Raw genomic sequence first — 25,680 nt, 5'->3', positions numbered from 1 at the left:
AGTTGCCCACTGGAATACTGTGCCTTGAAATATCATGTAACACAAACAATTTGACGTCTTCAAATTACACAAGAGCACTCCCCCTCTTTTTTTTTTACCACTACCAAACATCCTGAGAACAAACTTTCAATTTCTTCCTTCCCATTGTTTGCTGTAACAAAACCCCATAATAAAATATAATACACAGTACAGTCTTAAAATAAAAGTTGGTGTTGAAGTAAGCCATTTACCAATATCCCAGCATATTCATGCAGTATCATATGGAGTGTCCTTACGCCAAAGCCACTGACATAAATTGCACCTGTTTTCCTGATTTAGGGGAGGGTCTGTTAAAACAGACTGGGGCTGTGGTAAACACAGCCTCTGCTTTAGTAACTAGTTTTGGTTATAGCCTAACATTAAAACCACAGCTGGCTCCAGCACTAAGATCTACAGCTCCACTATGATGCAATTCCCTTGATGGGAGGCGTGGGACGTCAAACTGGAGCCCCTGCTCACTGAGGTCTACTTGCATATCCACTTCTGGACGGGAGAAACCCCATCCTGACTTCATAAATGATTTCCAGGTTTTAGTTAAAAAAGAGGGAGGAGAGAATGAAAGAAATGATAGAAAAAAGAATGAGCAGAGAGATTTGAGAGGAAATTGGTATGCTGTGTGCTCTGCCCCCTCACAACAAGAGTCAATATTTACCAGGACAGAGAAGCTTCCCACTGAATAATGGACTCATTGGTTTGGGATTTTCATAAACATGGTTCTGTGGGGTTTTGTAGTGTAGACCGTGGATATATTATAAGTTTGCACCTGTGTGCTTGCAGTGGTTGTTTGGCATGATTCTTAGTTATGTATTATGTATAATCTGACAAGGCCAAGACAAGTAAAGTAATATCCTTTTTCCTCTATGACCCCCTGCCTCCTTCCCTCCCTCCCCATTCTCTTCTTTTACAATTCCTCAACCTGCCACACATCACATCACACAGAGCTGCAAATCCCTGCAGACAAATATCACATCTGGAACAAACCGACAATTCATCAAAAACATTCTCCTTTTCCTCTGAAACGGTGATTTTCCCCTCGGAGCTCAAACTGTTACCTCCCTATTTTCTTTTCTTTAGGAGGTTTTAAGACTTTATACCAGGGGGGTTGGGGAAATTAGCACATATGGTATTGGCTGGCATTTGTTAACAATTGTGAAAGTCAATGGGCCATTAACCGTTGCAGTAAAAAGCCCATAAAACACCTTTTTCCTCCACTTAACATGGCTACCAAAAAATTAAAATGGCTTCAGCGGTTTCTAACATGACTGACTTACATCTGCATCATTATCCAACACTAACATCAATCTGCTGCCGGTGTTAAACAAAAAAAACATTGCCCCCTCTCAAACAGCTGATCTGGTGTAAGACACATGATGACGCCTGTGACTCAGCACTAGTCTGCTAACTCCACTGCCAAGACAGAGAGCAAGGCTGTGCATAACAAAGAGGAGCCTGAATAGAAACGGTGCTGTGTTTATCAGAGGAGAACAACATACAGCATCTTTTATAAAGCATTTCTGACCAAAGACTACAGGTCTTATAACAACGATCTTACAGCACAGGAGTCATATTTACAGACGAGGCGGTGAATGGCACGAGCCCAGAGGGAACTTTAGCATAATGGAAAGTAAAGATCAGTCATAACTGCTGGGGAGAAATGTCCTGTTGCTTCGTGTCCCCAAGGCCTGAGTCATCTGGTGGTTTTGGTGAATTTTGCCAAATATTTCATTCGTTGGAAATTTGAACTTAGTGTTTGGCAGCAGTAAGAGGGTGCAGCTTTCTGAACAGATACCAAAGCCCTGACACTTGGGAGTGTGACTGGCCCTTTCGTGTCTTGTTTTGTTTGTACCAAGGCTAACAGAGCCAGATCGCACAGACATGAAGATGCACTGCCGCTGCCATATCAGACAACGATGGATATCTGTCCTCCAAAAGCAGCAAAACCAGTCTGCTTGGTCTGGTTGGTCGGCTCACGCTACGCCTCCACTGACTGTGTTGAGGGCTGAGACGCGTCTTCTTTGTGAACCACTGCATTGCTTTTAACCATATTAACCATTTATTGAGATCCCTCGGTGAGTCTGACAGGTGCTCTCCTCTTAAATATGGAACTGTGAGACCCTGGTTTAGAAACAAGTCATGAGAAACCAGTCAGCAGATCCAGCCACTTGGTGAAGACAAGTTAAGCAAAGCTTTCCCATGAACTCTGACCTGGCCAGAGTCATCTATAAAAAGTGTCGGAAGAAGTTCAAAACATTATTGGCTTCACCTTACAAGACCCAACTCACTACACAGTTGAAGCTGACTGGGAGCCCGGGGGTTCCAGGGGTCTTACCACTGCTGGGCAAAAAGCAGACCAGTCATTTCATTTGGCATTTATACAAGGAGCTGATATCACTGACTAGAGGATTATGCAAGATTCTCCCTCTAGCACGGATCCTGTCTCACTGTCTCACCAGCCTCTCAGTCATGAATCCACTACTGGGACAGGATGAGAGATCCTCAGTGAATCCAACAACTCAACTTCCCAGCATCAGTCGTTCTTTTCTGGATGTTTTTCCAAGAAGCACAGACGTGTAACATCTGTGGGAGACGACAACAATGACTCAATCAGCTTCAATAAGGAAGTCCTGAGGAAACCGAGGGGCAGTTTGCCTTGTCCATGTGAATATTATCAACCTTTAAAAAAAACCTCTGTGCTTAGTAAACAAAATGACTGCAAAGAATCATCCTGTTCCACGCTGCCAGTTGGGTGATGTCACGCTCTCTGATTCCAGTCGGTTTGGGGGGCCCTGCGTGTGCACCTGCGTTTAAGATGTGTTGAGTGCCGAATTTTTGTCAAAACTCACATTAAAGCCCCTCAGTGGTACCCAACCCAAATACATTTGGTTTAACTTAGGAGCTGGACCGCAGCATTTTATCAGACCCAAATCACAATCATGAAAGAGGAGGGAAAAAAGAAAAGATTCAGAGCTTTCATTAGCTTGAAACCGACAGCAATGATTTCTTTACTCAGTGGGCCAGCAAATGTCGCTCCATAGAGTTTATTGAGTGTGCATTTTTATCTAAACAATACCAAAGTTACAAATATATATGTGTGTGTACACACACACACACACACACACACTGTGGCTGGGGATGACTCTCTTGAAAGCAAAATTAAAGGCAGCTGACTCGGACAGCTGGAAACCATGCTGTATGACATAATCATGAACAGGCTAGCCAAGCTATTTCTCACACACACACACACACACACACACACACACACACACACACACACACACACACACACACATTACATAAACCAGTGATTTACAACCCAAGTTACAAAGAAGAGCAACACCCATTTCTGGGATGATAAGTAACGCACCCCCTTTCTCGTCTTTTTGTCTTTTTGTAGAACACACACTCGCTCACTTACACCCACACACTACAACATGCACCCACATCTAGGCTATCCCATATCCACATGTCTATTGTATTCTGCCTGTTCCAGCAGGGTTGCTGTGTCTTTATTCCACCCCATCACTCTCTATGAAAGATAGGATTCTGTATTGTGGGGCAGCAATGTGTCGCCTTTGTTTGGTTGAGCGTAAACAAGCAAAGCTGCAGTAATGAAGGGTCTTCCTATAACAGCCCTGCAGTAGGAGTCCACACAGTCTGCCATCCCTCCTAAATGGAAACATAAGGAGGTGCTCAGGGTCACTGGGGTTGATTGAGACACCAGAACAATACTTCACCGCTGCAGCACTCAGTGTTCACCTCCTCACACTCAGCGTGGGGGAATACCAACTTCCCTCAGTAACTTATAAAATGTTATTGAATTACACGTGTAAAAAGGAAACAAAAAAAATCGCACATAACACTGAGAAATCCGTCTTCATTTGTCACAAAGATGTATCTCCAATCCTCGACCTGAGTGCAGGCGTGCCGTGTTGAATTCAGTTGGATACAAAAATTTCCTTGGGAGAGGAAATCAAGGCCAGCAGGACTACAAATCAACCGGCCTGAAGCAGCAATATTTTCTTCAAGGGCTCGGCACACGGAGTCATTCCTCAAACAATGAGAAAACCTCAGAGAATGGCCAAAAGATAAAGACCAAACAAAGCCCGTTGCAAGGGTCCTGTTTTATTACTTCTCTGCTAAAAAAGAACCCTGGACAAATATTTGATTAGACGTTCAGGATCTGGTAGAGGACCAAGGCCATCACCGTAGCAACGAGCACCATGGAAGCAGCATGTGTACGCAGATTGTTACTGTCCTCCTCAGACATAGTCGAATCTCAGAGCAGATTATTCTACACTTTGGCTAAACATCTGCAGAGCTGAGACTGCAGAGGGCAGCAGGGAATTCTGATTCATTCTGTGGAATATGACGTGAAAAAGTCGGCAGCACCGATATTACAGTATCACAATATGACTGGGACAAAATCCACATACAAACAACCAAAGAGGGAAAAGGGGGAAAGGGGGAAAGGGGGGCTGTCTTCAGGCGGCAGCGTCATGGACGTCATGGGTGAATCCGTCAGACTTCATCATTTCAGCGCAGAGAAAACAAACTTGACAGCAGGTCAGGATTTATTTGCCAGTGGCTGGGAAAATATTTCATCTGCACTTGTCAGGAGGAACAGTCAGAACAGGGAGAGAGGAAATCCCATAAGCACCAGTTTCCAGGCTATGAAATGTAAATGTGTTATAATATGGACATGAGGCTTTGTTGGTTTATCACAACTCATGTCAGCAAAAAAAAAAAAAAAAACTAACACAAACAAGATTCATCTTGGATTCAAATCTCCCTCATACTCCTAATCCAACAGATGATTACAGTCTGCTGTCAGATCAACTGCTCAACGGAGGGGCGAAAAAATCTGTTCTGCTGAAATCAGAGGTGGCTGAAATGAAATTGCTCTAATGTTGAGCTTAAAGAAGAAAAAGAAAACAAGAAGAAACGCTCCATAAGCCCAAAGTGCGCAACGCCTCAATCACTCAAAACATCGATATCAAGCAGATTGCAGCAGCTGTCAGCAGGAAATTCAGAGCTGGCAAACAAACAGCAATCAAACCAAAGACTTGAAATGGTGCATTTAAATAGGAGGAGACCCAGAGGATGAAAGCCAGAAATAGAAACAGGCAACTAGTTACGGCTTTTCATTGCTGCTCAGTCAATAGTAAGCAGACACCTATGAAAAGATGGAGTGACTAAAGCACTTGACTGCAGCGCTCCTCCTCTCCCTCAGGGGGGGGGGGGGGGCAGGACAGGAGTCACAGGGAGGAAACTAACTCCTAACACTCATCTTATAACATGTAGACAACTACACGGATGATTCTGGCCACATATCATTGTGGTATAAAACCCAGCCCCCTCTGCAAACTACAAGCACAGAGGACCCCCCACCCCCCACCCCCCTCCCTACCCACCCAGCATGCTGACACTTGAGAGGGCGGCACCTCTCCTCTGCACACAGAAAGCCATCTCAGGCCCATTCACAGCTCCCTGCTCTATTCTTCTCCCCAGAAAAAGAGCCCTTGATGTGAAAGGAGGGAAGAAGGGCCTCTGCTATTTCATTTAGCATGAAGCAAACCGCCGCAGAAAGTCGTCTATTCTCTAAAGCAGCGTAAAAGTTTCTCATGCAGCCTCAACTTTTGTGTGTGTGAAACCAGCAGGAATAAAGAAAAAAAGAAGAAGAAGAACACAATCCCTGCTTCAAGCTTCACAAACACATGAGATTATCAGAGATCAGGGCTTTCCTTGGTGCTGTCAGCTGTGGCTCGTGGAGCAACTGCAGCTGTGAGATATAGCAGCCCTGATGGTGGAGGAACACAGCATCCATTATATCAGTCACAGGGTAGACACACACACACACACACACACACACACATACACATACACACACACACACACACAGGCACAAACCAGGCAACAATCAGCTAGCATTGTAAAGAAAGCTGCAGTACAAACCTGCCGGACGGTGGTTTAGAGTTGAACTGCTGCCTGAGTCTGATGATCCACCTGCACTGCAGCGAGTCCCTCTGCCTGTGCTGCTCTGTCTCTCTCTCTCCCTCTAACACGCCTCTCCCATTGTAGCCGTGTAAAACTGTTGCTGCCCTCTTTTCCTTCACGCTCCTCCTACAGTATCTCCTCTGTTGTTGCAGAGCTTCTTCTCTCCCGACTGAAGCAGCGGTGAAGCCGCTCTGCGTTATCTGTGCAGACTGAAGAGTGGCACTGATAGAAAACACAACTTATCTGCTGCAGAGGAGCAGCCAGCATGCAGAGAGCTGGAGGAGGGAGGAGGGGTGGATGCTGGGGGGGGGGGGCTGAAGAGGGGAAGGGGGAGGGGTAAATCTGATTTACATTCACACAAACACACACACACACACACTCTTTGGCCCCCAGGGTGCCTCCCTGATCTTTGTGAAAAAGCCTAAAATGTTTGTTGATGGGCTCAGACTTTACGCCAAAGTGACTAATCAGAATCAAATGAAAAGTAAAAGTCCTCTGAAATTTAAAAGAAAAAAAAAAAAGGACCCTCTGAAATGACTCCCTCTATCACTCTTTCACTTTCTTCTCATCCTTCATCCTCCCTTCTTTGTTCCCCAAACCTTCTCACCCTTCTTCTAAAACCAAACTTTCAATTAAATCTCTCATTTCTTCTCTTGTGCTTGAAACCATTGTTGCTACATTTTCCAAAGACCTTGGCCAGGTTCAAAAAATGTTCAGCTTCTTTCAACTCGAGGTCTGACAAGAGGGCCTTCCCCTTCTTTCCCTCCAATAAAGGGACCCTCCCTCCCTCCACATTACTCCTAAAAACATCCAGCACTTTCCCTGATAGCAGCTTAACAACCTCCTCATGTGAGGAATCCTCCTGCACACAAAAGAGTGTGAAGGAGGATTTGACCGAAACAAAGAAACAAGGGAGGTGATGGCGTTGAAAAACTGGGGAATTTGTCCAAAAGACTGATAGGCTGATATTTTGTCAACTTTTTTAGTCTGCTTCTATAGTTTTAGTTTTAGAATAGAGAAAAACAAAACCGATTATCAATATAAGGCCTCACAAACAAGCACTGGAGCACTGGAGCTTCTGCTGCACTGGCTTGTCGTACCTTTGGAGAGATCCTGTTTATATGCTCAGCTAAGCTAACTAGAGCTACATATGGAGCATACAGACCTAAGTGGTGTCCATCTCTTCCTTGTTAAGAAAGTGAATAAATGTGTTTTCTTATATGAAGGGTGAACTGCATTGTGAGCTCTATAGATTGCTTTAGTGTAGATAGTTTAGAGACATGTTGGTGGTGTCACATCATTGTGATGAGGGCAATTTGTTAACTGGGCTCATAGAAAAAGAGGCCAGGAGAATGACATTAAATTAGCATGTGAAAGGTTCACACACTGACTCTGCTGTCCATGCAAAGTTCAGCTGGGGAGGCACTGCCACAGTCTTTCCCTCTTTCCTCTCATGTCTTCAAACACTTTTCTGTTTTAAGGCCTGTGTGTGTTCACTTGAGAAAAACAAAAGCCCTGCTGCACATTACACGCTTTTATGGACCATCATTTCATTAGTGGGTTTTCAACAGCTTGTAGGGAGAATGAAACATTTTCCATGTGGCCTTAGATTTCCAAGAATGAAAAAGGCATCGACTGAGTTAAATTCACTTTAAACTGTTGGTGTGTGTAATTTATGGTCAGCGGAGCAACAAACAAATCTCCTAATGAATTTTTAATTGCTACTTCCTCAAAAACGCTTTCATTTGGAGGGTAAAAGCTCGGGCTTTACTGCTGACCAGCACAGAAACAAGCAGACAGTAATTATAGGCGGCAAAAATACAAGCAAGGTCTCCAAAAGCAAGGGGGCCAGATGAGCCTAAATCAATTCAGAATCAATTATTCAAGCTCAAAGATGGGGGTTATGGGGAGACATGGTGCGGCCAGGCTACTGTATACCCAGCTGTCAATCTCTAAGTGGAAGGGATTCCCTTCTTACTCCGCTTGTCTGCACAGTGACTGTGGTTTTAGGTTTATCAAAGTACGTCTTCGACGAAAGGATCAATCTCTCGTCAGGGCTGAAAGCAGCCAATCTCCCACACTGGAAACTATTTAGTTGTGGTGTGTTCAAGTTGCACTGGAATAAAGGATATCTTCAGTGTTGGCGGGAATCATTTGCTGCTGACAGCAAATGGCTCATGCTTACAGAAACATCTCAACCCTCCTTACGTATTATTCCTGCACGGACTCTTCGGATGCAAACACCTCACACGTGCATTTATTAAAGAGCATATTACAACCAGGAGCACAACCCTGCAGCTTTCTCAGACTGTGCATACCTGTCCCAGAATAAACCTCGCCCTCTGGCCTCCTGCAGCAGAACTGAGCTGGATGCCTGGTCTAACATTAGCGCATATTTGAGTGAACTGCACAGGGGCCCAGCACTCTCCACAGGTTAAAAAAGGATGCATGTCTACATTATTTATGAGTGAGATTGCCAGTTGTAACTTTCTACAATACCTCCTTTAAGGAGACGAAGGAGGAAGATGGAGCAGCGCATTTTGCAAAGGGCAGATGGTGTATGTATAGTGTACGTTAATAAGCACTCATGCTAGTAGGTAATTATATGGTGCAAGAAGCAGAGCAGAATGAGCTATAAAGGCAGTGTTAAGATATACATCCACACTGGTTGTACATGTTCTCTGCACTGTAGTTAAATCAATGCATCATAAATCAATCAGTGTCCCTCCATTAACAGCTGCTGACAGAGTATTACTCACCTAAACTACACACTCAGCAATAGAGCAGCAAAGTGTGTTTGCAATGTATGTGTATGATCTTATATTGTGTCTCACCAACACAACCTGTGGTTAAAAATCACAGCAGCTGCAGATCCGACTGCTGACTTTTACATTCAACGACATATTTCATTTTCAAAAAGTCTTTATCTCATCCACAACGAAACAACAAAACAACAGCAGATGTTCTTCTCTCTCATTTGGCAAAAATCACAGCCGACATCTGGTGATGAGCGTTAAACATCCATGGTGACATAAAAACATAAAGATCAACTACAACAACAGCTGTATTGTGTGACAGGCTTTACAGAGAGATCTCAGAGAGTTAAAAGCTACTGAAAATTCTTTTTTTTGATGTTATTGCTACACAACAGCCGACAGAGTATAAACAGACATTCATCAATTTCCCTGTCAACACCAAATTCAGAGATGCTGGACCAGCGTTTTTGAAAGTATATGAACTCTGCAGAGTGTTTTTGTTGCTGACATTTTGAACCACTGTTTTGCATTCAATCATCTTCATGCTGACATTGTATCCATATTAATCTGCCATTTGTCCCATCACGAGCCACAGTAAGTGATTCCTGGACACCACCAGCAGTTCTTTCCACTGTTACATGTGACAAATAAGCAGTTTTCCCTGATCAGAAACAACTCAGTAGTACCGGCCAGGAGGATTGAAAAAAAAGCCACACAACTGCAGCATCAACAAGAATAAAAACAATACAATAGTTGTCTTTTTTATTTGCTTACACATTCTTGTGCAAAAGAACATGTTGTACCTATAAGAAACAGATCAACTGGGTACAAAGAAAATCACAATTTCTCAGCCAAGAATCCGACTCTGTGCATGAGTGAATGAGTGAATAAACCCATTTCACACGCTGCAAACACCAGAGGATAGCAAAGCAATGTAGCTGCTGACGCAAGCTCAAATCCCCTGAAAAAGCCAGAGGAAGTGCTGGATTCACCTGCAGCAGCCAGCAATGGCCTGTTGGCCTGAGCCCAGCACTGAAAATAAACTATGTGCCGCTGATGCAGGAGGACCTACGTCACAGTGACCGACTGGGCTTTTATAAATACGAGCAAGATGTTGTGTTATCTGAACAGATAAGTGGAGAGAACAGTGACCCTACAAGGCAACAAACAGCAGGACAGCTCTACCTGTTTCAGAGAAGAAATAAAACAGGAGAGAAGAGAGTGTGAGGTTTTTCATTTCATAGCTCTAGATGTTGACATGTCATGAATAATGTATAAACGTCATATTTTGTAATAAATAATCCTGACAAAATAGCCCCCAAGCACTCAGCTTCATAAATCATCCAGATTGATTTTTTTTGTTTGTTTATTCAGAGAATTCGGTCAACTCCTGTCCCGAGGCGACCCCCCCCCACCCCCACAGTGTCGGCTGTGGAAACTCACAGCCTACGTAGGGTGGATGGGGTGGGGTTCTTTGATTCCCTGTGTTGACTGTAACACCGTGTGACAGAGGTAAACATAGTGTTCCAGCTAATGAGTCCATGTCTGGCCCAGGGTCAGGAGGTGCTCATTATGGTCCAAACGCACACTGTGACAGGACAGAACATGTTCACAGCACTGACTTCAATTCAATAATCCAAGCTCCTAAAAGTAGTGACGAGGAGATGTCATTAAAGGCCCCCTCCCACGACCCTTTTTGGTTATTTTAAATCCAGCAGCTCATTAGCAATGCGCCTCTGGAGGGTGGGCGGAGACTGCGATGCCCCGCCCAGCCCCCTGGACATTGTACAATTACCGATTCAGCGCGTTTAGCGTAAAACTGCACACTGGGATTCGATCCCAGACTGGAGCGTAGTCCTTGCTCACGGTGCAAGCTGCTCTACCAGGTGAGCTATACCTGTTCTACCTCTGAGCCAGATGCAGAGCGGGGCGGGAGCTTGTAGCACTATGCCCTCCCCTGGGGTTGTGACACGTCAACCCCAGTCTCCCTGAAACTGCCAGTTTGCATCTGCCATTGGTTCACAGCAATTTGAAGGCAGAAAAACTCAGAAATGCAATTTTGCACAGGAGGGGGTCTTTAAAAAGTGACTTCAGATCAGTTAACGTGGAAAAGCAACACAGCTTCGTGATCGCAATGTAAGCTTTAGTAAGACCATAAAAGTCATCTACCTACAACTGTTAATAAAAATATGAAAATTCAACCTAATCTCCCAGCCAGGTCCAGAGAGAGCAGTTAAAAGGTGAAGTAAATCTCCTCCATATCTGGGTAAGGGGGGGCTTCATGGGCTCTAAGCCTGCCTGACTCCAGTGGAGACAGCGAGGGAGAGATCCAGACAAACACAACTCGCTGCCAAGCATCGTTACTTACAACACCCACTCCTCTACACAGCACATTTCCACTAGTGGCTGCCAGATTCAGTAATGATGATATTAGATAAAAACAGCCTCTCTCTCCCTCCAGCAGAGAAAATAAAATTAATTTGAGATGTGCTATTGGAAACAAAAGGGTTTGGACATTTTCACTGTGTTTTCAGAGTGTTTTTCTGCATGAGGACAGTATGACTGGGGAGTATAAGTATTTTTGAAGCACTGTGTGGCTCCATTGTGAATAATAACGTGTAATGGAGGCCGTCAGTAGACTCTAAATTTTTCCATTTTTGGATGAACGAGAAAGTAAAATAAAGAGTAATGACGTTTGCACTTTTATGACAGCTACGGTATGATAAGACCACTAATGAAATCCTCTGTAATATATCTCAAGAACTGGACCACGACGGAGACAGTAAATAAAGTTGCAGGTTTATGATTATCTGCCTGGAGCTCCAGGTGTGTGGATCTTCCCTTTCAGGGCAAAGCATAATATTTAAAGGGATAGTTCAACATTTTGGCAAATTGGCCCATTGCCATAATCCCTATAGTCATAGCAGTAGGTTCGTTACCTTTAATTGTCGGTGTAAGCTATTTTTAGAACGGAGGAGCGGAGCAGCAGGCTGCTCAGAGCTACACTAAGGAGGCTCATGGAATTTCTTGGTTTCCCTCATCAAACTCATCAAATACGAAATCCCAAAACTCCAAAATGCTTTCGTGGACAAGTTGTGAGCTGCACATTCACCACGCTATGAGATAATAACGGAACGTTACGAAACGGAGCCGTTTTCGAGGTAAATACAGGGTAAATACAGAGACTGCTTGCTGAAAAACTGTCCCTGAACGCAACGCGCATCAGCAGTTTTGCATGAATTTCCCTCTAAAACAACTCTGTGTGGTAACGTTGTGTTATTATCTCATAGTGTGGTGAATGTGCAGCTCACAACTTGTCCACCAGAGCGTTGTGGAGTTGTTGGATTGTGTATTTGATGAGTTTGATGAGGGAAACCAAGAAATTCCGTTAGCCTCCGTAGCGTAGCTCTGAGCAGCCTGTCGCTCCGCTCCGCCGTTCTAAAAATAGCTTACACCGACAATTAAAGGTAACGAACCTACTGCTATGACTATAGCGATTATGGCAATGGGCCAATTTGCCAAAATGTTGAACTATCCCTTTAGGTGATTACAACTTAAGTGAATGAGCTCCATTTTACTGATGCAGCCCACAACAAATTTTCTCTCCTGCAAACAAGTGTCAAGCACTCAACTTCAACTTCAAGTGACTACAGCACTAGAGGCTACATGAGGTGAAAAAAAAGTTGTATTAAGAAAGTAAAAATTAAATAGGGAATACTCACATACATATAAAAGTTTTTATTTAATTTAGTTTCTACTTTTTGTAAATATCTATGTTTGGGGAGACTGATTGTTAATTGACTAGTGGAGAAGTGGTTTAGGTTTAAATATGCATTATGCTCCTTATGCTACATGTCGGGATTGTTGTTTTGACTATTCTCATTGGTTTTGTTTGTTTGTTTCTCAGATTACTTTCTTGTGTTACTCATACATGTTCGAAATAAAGCAAAGCAAAGTTCTATCCATAAAATATCTTGTGATCAAACTAATGTTGAAAATATGTCTGCTCAAAAAGAGCTACAATGGTTTTCCATTGTCTATTTGCACACACAAAACAAAAAGTATTTTCAGCTGCATTTTTCCTTTAAGAGTGACCGGACCACTGTCAGGTCATGTCAGGCTTCAGCCACAGAGCGCTGAGCTGTAACACTCCGGTCTCCTTGTCCTCCCCTCACTGCAAGTCCATTTTCTCTTCTGGTGTCATGAGGAGGCTCTAATGAATCAGCCTATTGAGCCTGGCAGAACTGTGTGTGTGTGTGTGTCTCTGTGTGTGTTGCAGTCCGATTTTCCCAGCCTCCCAGCACACAAAGCTGTCGTTTGTGGCCTCTCAGCACTACAAAAGCCCTACAGGCCACCAGAGCTGTAAGTGAAATTGTGCGAGTTAGTGTGTCTCTGACTGTATGTGTCTACATCCTCGTGCCATATGTGCTTGACTGAATCTGTTTGAGCATATGTGTGTGTTTGGGAGCAAAGGAATCAAGGAAGAACATCTGCATGTGTACAGTCTTTTCATGTTGCCTCATGTATATGAGAATGTGTGCATGGTGCAGATGTGGTCAAGCTGTGGCCACAACACCCAGTCACCACTGGGATCATGCGCCAAAATGATTACGAGACACATCATGTGGCCAGAGTCCAACAAAAAAAACTCAACCACAAAACCACAAAACCATGGCACCCAGACAGACAGACAGACATAAAGCTAAAGATATACGACCACTGCAACACCACCAGAGCTCCGAATTCTTTCTCCCATCACGACACAAGTATAAACAACAGAGCAACAAATCATCACATCAAATATAGCAATGAGACACACACAAAACACACATACGCAATCAGGCCTGGACACAACACACACACAAACCAGATCCCTACTCTCAGGACCAGTGAGTCACCAATGAGACAGCTGTTATTTATCAGGGAACCTCCCATTCTGATTGGAAGTACAAGAGATTAGAACTACAAATTACTATGTGTCAGATCCCATTTGATTCATATCAGTTTACACAACCACCGAAAATCTGTGTGTGTGTCTGTGTGTGCAAGTCTGCAGAGAAAGCAGTTAGTCTGAATGTTAACTTGACCTTTCAGATTTCCATCTCCAAAGCCTGTGGTCTTTCTCGTAGAAAAACAAAATTATAGTATCTAAATTAAAACGTCTAGTTAGTTCAATTCATTTCAGATGTGCACATTTAAAATCAATAAATTTTACACAACAGACAAGATTAACAAGTAAAAACGTGTAATAAAGTCAACCTCTGTTATGCTGGAGGGCTGGGCTGAACATCATTACACCATTATCCATGTCAGATGTGCCCGGCCTTTTATGATTTAGCCAAACGCTCTCTGCAGAACTGTAAGCCTTTTATTGTTTCCTCCCTCTATGAAATCTCTCCTATTGGCTGAATGCCTTTGTATGTCTCTGTATCACTGTCCATACCCACCAGCAGCTGCTCATCTTTGCAGTAAAACTTCCAATAATTTGTCCTGCTGATTCCCACAGTCGTCTCTAAGTGGAGCCAGCTCATGTCTATTGACTTGTCTTTTCCTAAGTGAGTGAATGAGAAGCAAAGACTTGTCTCAACTCAATTTGTATTTGTCTGAGAAATGAATGACTGTTACTGTTGCTGGTTCAAAAAAAAAACAGCCTGAGAATGATGGCTCACTGAGGATCAGGTGTGTTCAGACAACTCTGTCTGGACCTAAACTGGCTGTAAATCAACTTCAAGGCTTCTACCAACAGGATTGATTTATTGGTTTACTCTCTGTAACAGCTTATACTGTATTTCGACAATAAATCAGGTTGATATTGGGTCAACTGTCTATCTGTAAATTGTTACACTGTTTCATTTATACATTGTGTGAACAAACATTATCATTTATCAACTCCCGTACTATATCTATGTCAACTATTGCTGTCTCCTAGAAATGATGTTACAACCACTTATACATTTTCTATGAAACATAGCAGCAGCTACAGAACACCCAAGTATAATCAGACAACCTGCTCCAAAAATATCCATTTTCTTGCTTAAAGCAGAAGTAAGTGATATATTTGTGTTAATCTAAGTCTTAAATAGTTGTATCTTCCGACAGCAATCACTTCTATAGAGTGTTTGGTCTGAAACACGGGTCTGTCAGTCACTCTGCTCTGCTCTGAGCCCAGGAGAAAACATTCCTTGTATCCTACAACCTTTATCCAATGAGGAGAGAGAACGGCATAAAGGGGCAGTCCTCTCTGTGTGTGCAGCCAAGGGATGTGTGTGAATGTGGTGACGTAGGGACGAGGGCGGGAACTGCTAACTCCATCGGCTGACAGGAAGTTAGCCAAAACCACCGGATCGCTGACTTCTGCTTTAAATCTAGGTGGGACTGCTAATCAGGCCGGTTGAAGTAAACCTCAGTTGTGCCTTTTGTATCCACCCCAACGCCTCAGTGTTTCCACAATACAAATCATTGCTGCTGCTTCATATTCTTATGAACAGTCAGGAAATTTCAAATACCCGACTGTGCAGAGCTCAGCCAGCTGTGGACAGCTGTGGACAGCTGGCTGAGCTCACAGTGGACCTCACGTCCTGCTTATTGGTTCAATCAGATTTTCCTATAACCCTAATGTGAAAATTAGCAAGTGACAGCGAACATGGGGAATGTCATATTTATTATATTATATTATATTAAAGCGCATGTACTTTATATTTTTGAACCACAAACTTTTTAAAGGAATAGTTCACTCAAAATCGAAATTTCACTCATTATCTCCTCCCCCTCATGTGGACTAAGGGCTGGGAGAAGTTTCAGAGTCCTCCGTGGCTTCTCTGAGTTACAGGGGGTCTCGGCGTAGCAGTGCATGTCCATATGACGGTTGCAAATGGATACCAACACCTCCATATGTAATGTCCCTCTTGTATTGAAGCCCTGAAATGCGAAATTGTTCCGAAAAAAATTAAATAAGTCTATATTTCAAGCTTGTTTGTAACGGAAGCTCCTCTTCCTGGTCCGTCCAAATCTCGCGAGATTTGCGCCGGCGTCAGCATGGAGGTATTTGGATGTTTTTTGGTGTGTCTTTTTGTTACAAAGACAGTTGGTATCCATTTGCAACCGTCATATGGACATGCACTGCTACGCCCAGACCCCCTGTAACTCAGAGAAGCCACGGAGGACTCTGAAACTTCTCCCAGCCCTTAGTCCACATGAGGGGGAGGAGATGATGAAATTTCAATTTTGGGTGAACTATCCTTTTTAGCATTTGTTGAGTATCAACATGGAAATGAACTTCAGAATTATATAGAAAGAAATGTTAAAAAAAGTTTGTATTGAAAGAAATGAAATGATTGTGCTGGTTTATGTCTCCTCACCTTTATTTATTGAGTAAAAACATCTTGTCTGATCAGTTTCAACTGCACCACTGAAGTTCTTTATGTGCACCTAAATGTTTCAACTTTGGAGCACAAAGAAACAACTGCCTCTGAACATAACCCCAGCCAGTGATTACACTGCAGCCACAACGTAATTGTAAAAACAGTTTAGTAGTATATGAACGTAATTTCTAGGAGACACAGTTGGTCTGTGTGTGTTTATACAGAGGCAGTTATGTGGGCAGTGGGCATGTGTGGTTTGGACCCAGTGAGATAAGAGCAGCTGTGATGCCATCCAGATGTGTGAGGAGGAGACGGCAGCCAGTCAGAGTCAGAGCCAAGTCCAACCAGCGGCTCAGGTCCCAGGGCTGATTAACTGCACCGTGTATCCAACAGGATGGAGCCTGGACGGCTGAGAAACTCCTTTCAATGTGGCACATCCAACCCACACATTTATCTTCTTAACATTTGAAAATGATTCATCAACAAGCCTCTATTTTCATGTTCAAGAAAATAAAAAGCTGGACAAGATGAAGAAAAAATATATTTTTCTTATGCAGCCATTATTATGAAGTTATTATTGCTGCCAGACTGAGGCAGACCATAACAAATGGCATTTACTTACAATTTTGCTTCATGAAATAGCAAACTAAATTTCCCAAATCTAAATTTATGTCACTGCCTTAATACTCCAAAACGTTCATATTCCTTCTGCAAGGACTGAAATATAATGACATTACAACCTGGTGCATGACATTATGAGGGCGAGACAGTCAGGACGAAGCTGCATGCTGAGCCATTTAACAGAGTCAGAGTACGAGGAGACGCTGACGTCTCTTTACTGTCCTGCTGGGTAAAGGACAGCTTGTCTTACCAAGGGAAATGAAGAAGGAAAAAGATGGGGAGAGGGAAACAGGAGGAGAATAGATGACAAACAGTCACAAGAAGAGAAACTGAGAGTGGCATATAGTTGAAGCAGAAGGATGGGGAAAAAAAGTACAGAGAGAAAAAAGGAAAGAAAAAGACAAAGCAAGGACTTTCAGAAAAAGAAAATGACCAATGGAAAGTTTTGACCTTAGCTTTCCTTCTCCAGTAAATGGTTTAGCAGCCGTGACTGTTTTATATCTCTGTTCTCTTCCCTTGTATTTTTGGATAGTTCTCAATTTGTCTTTCAGCTCTCCTTGTTGTGCAGACACCCTCGAATCCCTCAGCAACGCCCGCTCCTCTCTTTTGTCCTACCCCTGCTTCTGTCTGTTTTCTGGTTAGACCTTGACTACTGTATGGGATGCCACGTGTTTCGCTCTTTCACTTTCAACATTGCTCATTGGTATTGGTCATATTAAACAGGTTTAAACAGGAACAGTTAGCCGAAAGGAAGACACATTAAAGCTGTTGTCAGTGTTTCTGGGTGGACCACAACAGCAAAGCCAGTGTAAAAAGTGACTGACTGACTGACTGACTGACTGACTGACTGACTGACTGACAGCAAACCCAATCCCATGCGACTGGTAAAAGTCTGTGTCAGCCCCAGTGTGAACAACTTAATCCCAAATAGTGAAGGGAATCTAACAAAGTCAGCATACATTCCTCAGTGATCCGGCCATGTCCTTGGTCCTAACGTAGTCACTCTGACAAACGTTGGCCCAGTCTCACTGCTTGGTTCATTTTACTAAACCAGATTAAGGCCACTTTCATTGGGAACGTTTCACTGCCTTGCTGCTGAGCAGAGTAAAGAGCTGGTTGTAGTCAATGGTCCATGCGCAAAAAAAAACTATTACTGCAGCTGCTAAGAGCAAGAAGAATTTGACCTTAGGAACAAATGAAAAAGTCAACATGCCCTGAGACCAAAAAGACCTAATTCAGCGCAATTTTGTGTATTACTCCCACTATCAGTGCAGGATAAACTAAATCACGGAAAGCACTACGAAACTTAATAAGGGATTACATCAACAGCTGTTAATCCACTTTCTATTGTGGTGTAATTTATAAATGGAGCATTAGGAGCTTAGCCAGATGGCTTAGCTGTGGTTTTCACTCCAAACGGCAAACGTGTCCAGATCTCAAAGTTATCAGCTCCAGTGGGAATCCTGAGGACAGAGGCCATGCTGAAAATCACACCTGAGTCAACTTGTTGAGCATTGAGAGTGTGCTTCAATTGAGATTAGAATAAATTGCAAAATCTGAATGCACACATCAAAGTAATAACTGTTACAAACAGAAACGATTACAGTCCAACATAAGAATGGGTCAAGACAGAAGTAGGTGCAAGTGCTACTGTTAACTGCTGTTATTGTGTTACTGTCTCTTTTATGGTTGTCTAGTATCACTGTTCTTACATAACTTGTTGTATGTCACTGTACGTCAAATTAACTGTCATTTTGTGGTATGTCATTGCGTTATGTTGGCCTATTGTCTCTATTCTTCCTTCTTTTGTGTCACTGTTGTTGTATGTGCTTTTATTGTCTATATTTTATGTTATACTCCCCCTCTCCCTTGCCCTTAGGAGGTATCTCACCTCCTACCAGGCCATTGCCTTAATAAGAATGTATTCTTAGCAATTCTTCTACCTCATTCTCTATTCTCTAATAAAATGTATCCACACATCCATCTCACTATTCAACATACTGATCTAAATAGAGCAGATCCAGACAATCAGATCAAGCAGCCTAAGCTGCAGCTGCAACACCTGCTGAGAGGTCAGACAGTCCCATGCAGGGATAAAACACCTTGATATGAGGACGTCTGTCACCTGGTTCAGACTAGAGCAGTACACACAGAGATATCTGACACACTGAGACAGCTGCTGCCTGTTGACGTTACACTACAAAAAGCAGGAACTGCTGCAATAAATGAGATTATCTCAGTTGAGTTTGTGTGGGCTCCAAGTAAATTTGTACAAAAAAGGAGTGCAGCATTTATCAAAAAGTGGAAATGAAGCATGGCAGCAGTCGCCTGTGCAGCCATGTGTGGCAGACAGCTCTTAAATTCTCAAATCCTGAAGGCCGACAGTGATATATACAGGTGTTTTTCCACTAGAGAGGCGCTGTGACTGACTTTAAGTCGAGCTGAATAGGCTAAGGTGCAAGTGAAAAGACTTAAGATGGAAGGAAAAAAAAGAGTGAGAAACAACAAGTTGACAGTTTCTGAAGAAAGAAGCCTTCAAAGAAGACAGAGCTGTGTTGCTGTGTCCCGGCACTTGACGTGATTTGTCTTCAATTTGCAGTGTGTACACTTGTTTATAACAATATAAATGATGCTTAATATACCGGCCGTCACGTGACAAAAATCTGGTTCGTTTTCCTGATGATATATTATATATTTGGAGAGAGAGAGTCCTGTCACTCTTTCCTTTGCAGGATAGCTTCCAGCACAGTAAAACGTCTGGCCAGAAGCAGTTTGCAAGCTTACCACTGACCAAAGCTGTGTCATTTATTCAAGGCTCTCCAAGAAGTGCTCACTATTACACTCCATGTACCTCTGAGTCCTTGACAAAAAAAAAAGCCCAAAGACGAGGGCGGAGGCGTTTGGTCGACAGACAAAAACTTTCCACTTCAGTCAACACTACATTTCAGGATCCCCCCCCCCCCCCGGCATAAAATAATCCTCCAAACAGTGTTGTGCTATTGATGGGATCAACAGGTGCTTTTAAAGCTGGAGCAGTAGCTGAAATTGTGTGTGTTGACGTAGAAAGTCTTACCTCACCAGGGACTGCTTGACTTAACAACGTCTCGCCAACTAGGACAAAAACAGACACAAACACATTATTACTTTCAGCATCCAAGTCCTCCGAGGCCGCCACAGCCAACCAGTGAAACTCAGAGCCGTATTATGTGTCTGAGGTGAACAAATCTGTCACAATTAGAAGCAGACATATATTTGCTTTAAATATTATTTACGCATTGTATGTTTTTGAAGTCTGTAAGAGGAGGGTATGAAAACCCAAATTAGAAAGCAAGTGAGGTGAAACCTGAAATGAAAGAAGACGGCCGCCACAATAAGGTCAAATTCATATCTTCAAGAATGAGCCATTTCATTACCCTTTAAAAATGTGTGTGCTCTGTAATTCAACATATTCAATATACTGAGAAAAAACAGTTGACTTGTTGTCATGGTAACAATTATAAGCCTAATGCGACTACACTCTGTGTGCTTCTTTCCGTTATGATTTCAACAGCTTGACCATTATGGGAGGAGCTGCTAACACAGACCACCTGTGGGGTTGTTTGTTATGGGATATAAACTCATCTTTTCTATCAACTGCTTGACATGGAATCACGTTATTTTTACATCCTAAATAGGGTTGCAAAGGGGCGGAAAATTTCCAGAAACTTTCCATGGGAAATTAAGCTGGGGAATTTGGGAAATATTCCAAATTGGAAACTTTTCATGGGAATTATGGGAATTTATGGGAATTAAAGGGACAACGAGGAGTTTCTCCAGCGGCAGAACGAAAAATTCTGCGACAATAAAAAAGTCTCGCCGTTTGTGGTCGGAACGACGACGGTATGTGATCGTCTTTGAACCTCTGACTTTAATTCTTGATGAATGAAAACATGAGTCTGTCTGGCGCCGGTCAAAGAATTTCACGGTGCGGAGGCTCATAAATGTAGTGTGGAAACACTTTGTTTTCCAAAACTCCTCGTTGTCCCTTTAAGTGGAAATTGGGGGTAATTTAAACAAACTGTATCATGTCCAAACATAAATGTAAATATTTAGTTTTGTCATAAGCAGACATCCATGCAAAATAATACAATTGAAAAACATGTCAACAGATTAAAATTATTTGTGAGTAGAACTTTATCAAGTTGTAATTCTCGTATGAACAATCAATTATTTTATTGAACAACAAAAATCAAAAAGTAAAATGACATTTTTTCCAACTATATTTAAAGTTCCCTGTTGAGGGCCAACCTTCAATTTTGTAAATTTTGGATTTATTCCCATATATTCCCGTTAATTCCCATGGAAAGTTTCCAACTTTGAAAATTCCCGGAATTTTGCAACCCTAATCCTAAACCAGCAGCCCTATTTCGAGATACAGAAGTCCACACTTCCTTACAAAGGACATGTTAAATGCCCTTCTACCATAATCATTTTCAGGAGCAAAGACAAAGCAAAAAGACACATTGTTCAAGTGCATTTATTTATATTATGAAGTCCCTAGACAATACACATCTCTCATGACTCTTTGAGCTTCTGCCTGTCCGTTCTTGATCACAGCCCTCAGCAGTTCCTCCGTTCTGTCCCGGCGGCTGCACACAGCAGCAGGAGGTCTGCCCTTGATAGTCATCTATGTCATCTGCACAAACACCAACTGTGTCAACACCAGGGACCACAGCTCACTGTAGGAGAACACCGGTGCTATTGATAGCATCTGAGATGTGTTATTGCCGAGGGAGCTACGCCTGCATTCCATTATAATGATAATTGGCTACTGGGAATTTTGGGATCGGCCCAAAATAACACGTCAAAATATTCCAAATTTACGTCTGAAAGAGTTACGGAACAATGTGGTAAGAGAACAACCTGCACAACCATTTTCGCTAGGGTTTGGTTAATCAAAGTCAGAAGGAATGTTGAGCAACCGCATCAAAAATCAAAAACGGCCACACTGGAAGGTGGGATGAAAAGGCAGGAAGACATGATATCACTTCCATATGGGGATACAGTCTCTCCTGGAAGTCATTCATAGTGTTGCACTGGATTGTTCACAAGAAAACTGACAGACATGGTTGTGCAACAAAGAGTGAGAGAAAGAAGTTCAAACAAGCAGCTCTGGCTCCTTTAAAATCATCAACTTCATCTCTAGTAAAAAAGTTAAAGGCGGATTTTGCTCGAGTTGGTTCAGTCAAATGAGTGACAGCGTTCAGCCTTCCACATCTGGGAGTTGTGCGAGAGGTTGTAGAGCACCTGAAACGTGAAAAGCCCAAGATGGCACTGCAGTTGTGGAAACACACTTCTGTCCAGGTTGGCTGAATAAAATGGAATTAAAACCACCTGCCGAATCTGGCAGGAATGTTTTGTTATTGGAGACGTAGAAATGAATTTTCCTTTCGTCCACAGGTGTGTCTGCAGTCTGCAGCCTTCCACAGCTCAGACCTATCTGGCCATACAACCAGCAGTAAGAAGCCAATAGATCACTCAGCTCATAGGTGAGTGCCTGACAGAGAAGTCCAGTGATGAAATCTAGCATCAACACAAAGGTAGACTGAAGATCGGCTTGGACATCTACGCACCCACACACAGTTCCTGCTTTCCTGTAACCAGATACAGACTGTGCCTTGATCAAGTTGAGATGGAAAGGCATGAGCAAGAAACCACAAACACTGACATTTTATGTAGGCAGAGAGTGTGTAAAGTGTTGATGAATGATACTAGTCTGATTTTACAGGAGGTTATGTCTTTCTTATATCAATATCAGTTTGAAAGAAAGAGGCAAATAGCTGCATTTTATTTGAACTTAATATCCCTAACTAAAGAAAGTCAAGTAGATATGCAACCAAGAGCACAGACTATAGTGTCATCACTTAAATGACGGTTGCCACATTAACCAATTTTTACAGTTCCACCTTCACTGGGTATTGCCTACACCTTAAAGGGATAGTTCAACATTTTGGCAAATTGGCCTATTGCCATAATCCCTATAGTCATAGCAGTAGGTTCGTTAGCTTTGTTTGTCGGTGCAAGCTGTTTTTAGAACGGCAGAGCCGAGCCACGAGCTGCTCAGAGCTACGCTACGGAGGCTAATGGGATTTCTTGGTTTCCCTCATCAAACTCATCAAATACACAATCCAACAACTCCACAATGCTCTGGTGGACAAGTTGTGACCTGCACATTCACCACGCTATGAGATAATAACACAACGTTACCACACAGAGTTGTTTTAGAGGGAAATGCAGAGACTGCTTGATGAAAAACTGCCCTCGACAGGAATGCGCATCAGCGGTTTTGCATGAATTTCCCTCTACAACAACTCTGTGTGGTAACGTTGTGTTATTATCTCATAGTGTGGTGATTGTGCAGGTCACAACTTGTCCACCAGAGCGTTGTGGAGTTGTTGGATTGTGTATTTGATGAGTTTGATGAGGGAAACCAAGAAATCCCATAATGAGCCTCCGTAGCGTAGCTCTGAGCAGCTCACGGCTCTGCTCCTCCGTTCTAAAAATAGCTTGCACCGACAATTAAAGGTAACGAACCTACTGCTACAGTGTTTCCTCCAGGATTTTTTTAAAGAGTGGCGGCGAGGGTGGTCTGATCGACGGGGGGGGGGGGGGTGCGCGCGAGACCGGATCGTCGACTAGTCGACGTCATTCATATTTTTCCCATCATAACAAAAATCCCAGGAGGGAAATGCTCTGCAACAATCTGTATTCACTGACTGACAGCTCACGCACAGAAATGAGTCCACAGAACAGCAGCTTTATAAACAACAAACTGTAAATCAGTTTGTTTTTTTGTAACATATACAGGTGCTAAAGAAAATACTGTAGCTACTGTTCATTAAACAATTAGGGAGGAAAACGACACACAGGCCTCGTCACCATCACAGTCCTGCTCAGTCACAGTTTCACTCACAGTTTTAGTTTTTCCTGGTTGGTTGCTGCTGTTGTTGTTGTGCGCGACGTAAAGCTGTCGATATGAGCGGAGTTTTTTTTTTGTTTTTAATTGCCGGCAGCCCGACACACTGCCCGCGGAAGCGGCAGTTTCTCCTGCTCTCTTTCTCCACGCCGGTCAAACATCGACCCGTCTGTAGGCTACTCGGTTTTCCACACACACAGGTCTGTCTCTAGCGCTGTATGTAGCCTATGGATGTGTGTCGGACAAGCAAACTTAATCATCATTTATTTTATTTTGAAAATTGACCGGATTCTCTCGCCTTTTCTGTGCCTGACTTCCTGTCTGGTACGATCTGGTTCTATCCAGCTTGACTGCGCTCGTATTTTTTTCATTCAGCCACTCAGCTGTTGTTTCAAGCCGCTACTCTTGTAGCCTACTGTTACATGATCAGCGACTAGTCGACGTCAAGCTCAAAACGTCATTGTGGAGCAGGGGACTAGTCTGTGCAACCCCTAGTGGAAACCCTGCTTTACATTGTTTTAACATTTAAAAAAAAAAAACATCATTCTGAAGGTGTGGCGGCTTTTATTTTGCCGTGGCGGTGCGCCACGATCAATTACATGTAGCGGAAACCCTGTGCTATGACTATAGGGATTATGGCAATGGACCACTGATCCACTCACTAGCTTTCCACCAATCACCTTAAAAAAACTGTTTTGATGTGGCTAAACTAAAACACAGTGGTGCCACAGACTCAGTCTGAGCCTTGACAGGAGCAAGTGAATGAAGTGAATGACTGAACACACCAATTAAGCCGTTTCCCCACTAAAATTAGCGGGTCGACGAGTGTTTTTTAAACGTGGGTCGACCCGCTAACAATCGGCATTTGGCTCCTTTCCCATTGACCAAAATGAGCCGAGTCTGACCCCCGCTGGTCGCTGAGGGATCAGACAGAGCATAAAGCAGTCGCCCCGCTCTCATCCGCGGTGCAAGAGACACACACAGTCATACCACAGCCGCCCGCCGCGGAGTGTGAGTCCGCCGAGGCAGACGAGGCTTCTGGCTGACCTGGAGCACCAGGACCGCGGAGGACAGCCAGTCTGCTGCGGCCGGATGACGGACGTCCGCAGCACAACACGTCAGTTAAACAGACTGTCGCCATGACAACACAACACGTCAGTTAAACAGACTGTCGCTTCTTTTCTTTTCTTTTTTTCTATCGTTGTTGGTCAGTGTTCTCTGATGTTTTGATCTCAGTCTGAAAGAGAGCAGAGCGGAGCAGAGCTTTGTTTTGGTGATATGAGACACGACCGGCGAGATGACGTGGCGTCACGTAACGCTCAGCGTCATCACGTAAATTAGCGGGTTGACGCGGGTCTGGCGTTCCCACTGCAAGCTGATCGGAGCCGAGCCGATTAACTCATTGAGTGCCATTGACGTCCATAGACGTCAATTGCAGTTTTCTGCGGCTGGTAAATGGGGACGCGCTCGCACACACTGGCCCTCATTTATCAAACTTGCGCAGGATCTGGTGTAGATTCTGGTGTAAATATCAGTGTACGCCAAGTGTCACGTGTGATTTACTAAAAGTGTGTACGCTGCTGATTTCGGCGTAGAACCGGCGTGGTGGTGATAAATCCGGCGGCTGAAAACGAGCGTAATTTAAATGTCACGCCCCGATATATTCCTGCTTTAGAGGCGTCGCCCTGCCCCTTTTACGACATGGAGACACGGAAGACGGCCAAGAAGAGACTTTACTGGCGTTACCGCGTTGAACAGGGAGAGGGCGGCAACATTAAATATCTGGACATTGATAGAGTGATAGTTTTTGTGATTGATAAGCGTCATCCCGGTGGATGGAGGCTGCAGACGCACGTGTCACCGACCACGTCAGGAAACCCAGCGACCTCATGAAATGCTCCTGCAGTTTACTAAACACAAGTGACTGAGGAGAAATCATATAGGCATATTACTG

General features: G+C 43.4%; 2 protein-coding genes across 9 annotated transcripts in view; one reads left to right on the top strand and one right to left on the bottom strand.

Annotated features, from left to right (window-relative positions):
* The window catches only part of xpnpep1 (X-prolyl aminopeptidase (aminopeptidase P) 1, soluble), a 90,961-nt gene that overhangs the window by 13,883 nt on the left and 51,398 nt on the right, over positions 1-25,680 (top strand). The gene's annotated exons all lie outside the window — the stretch shown is intronic.
* add3a (adducin 3 (gamma) a) overlaps positions 1-25,680 on the bottom strand; it is a 108,555-nt gene that overhangs the window by 70,131 nt on the left and 12,744 nt on the right. For 3 of the 8 annotated variants that reach the window (XM_085803250.1, XM_085803540.1, XM_085804048.1), the window contains exon 2: positions 19,845-19,882. The gene's annotated coding sequence lies outside the window, so the exon portion shown is untranslated. Of the gene's footprint in view, positions 1-5,987; positions 6,289-19,844; positions 19,883-25,680 lie in introns of those variants that run through there. The other 5 variants (XM_085803458.1, XM_085803968.1, XM_085803186.1 and 2 more) reach the window with 3 other exon arrangements.

The sequence above is a fragment of the Trachurus japonicus genome, chromosome 1, assembly GCF_045865225.1.
Source record: "Trachurus japonicus isolate A0001 chromosome 1, Traja_1.0".
In the NCBI taxonomy this organism is placed as follows: Eukaryota; Metazoa; Chordata; class Actinopteri; order Carangiformes; family Carangidae; genus Trachurus; species Trachurus japonicus.
Note: the sequence above shows the minus strand (reverse complement) of the source record. Positions and strands in the feature narration are given on the sequence as shown.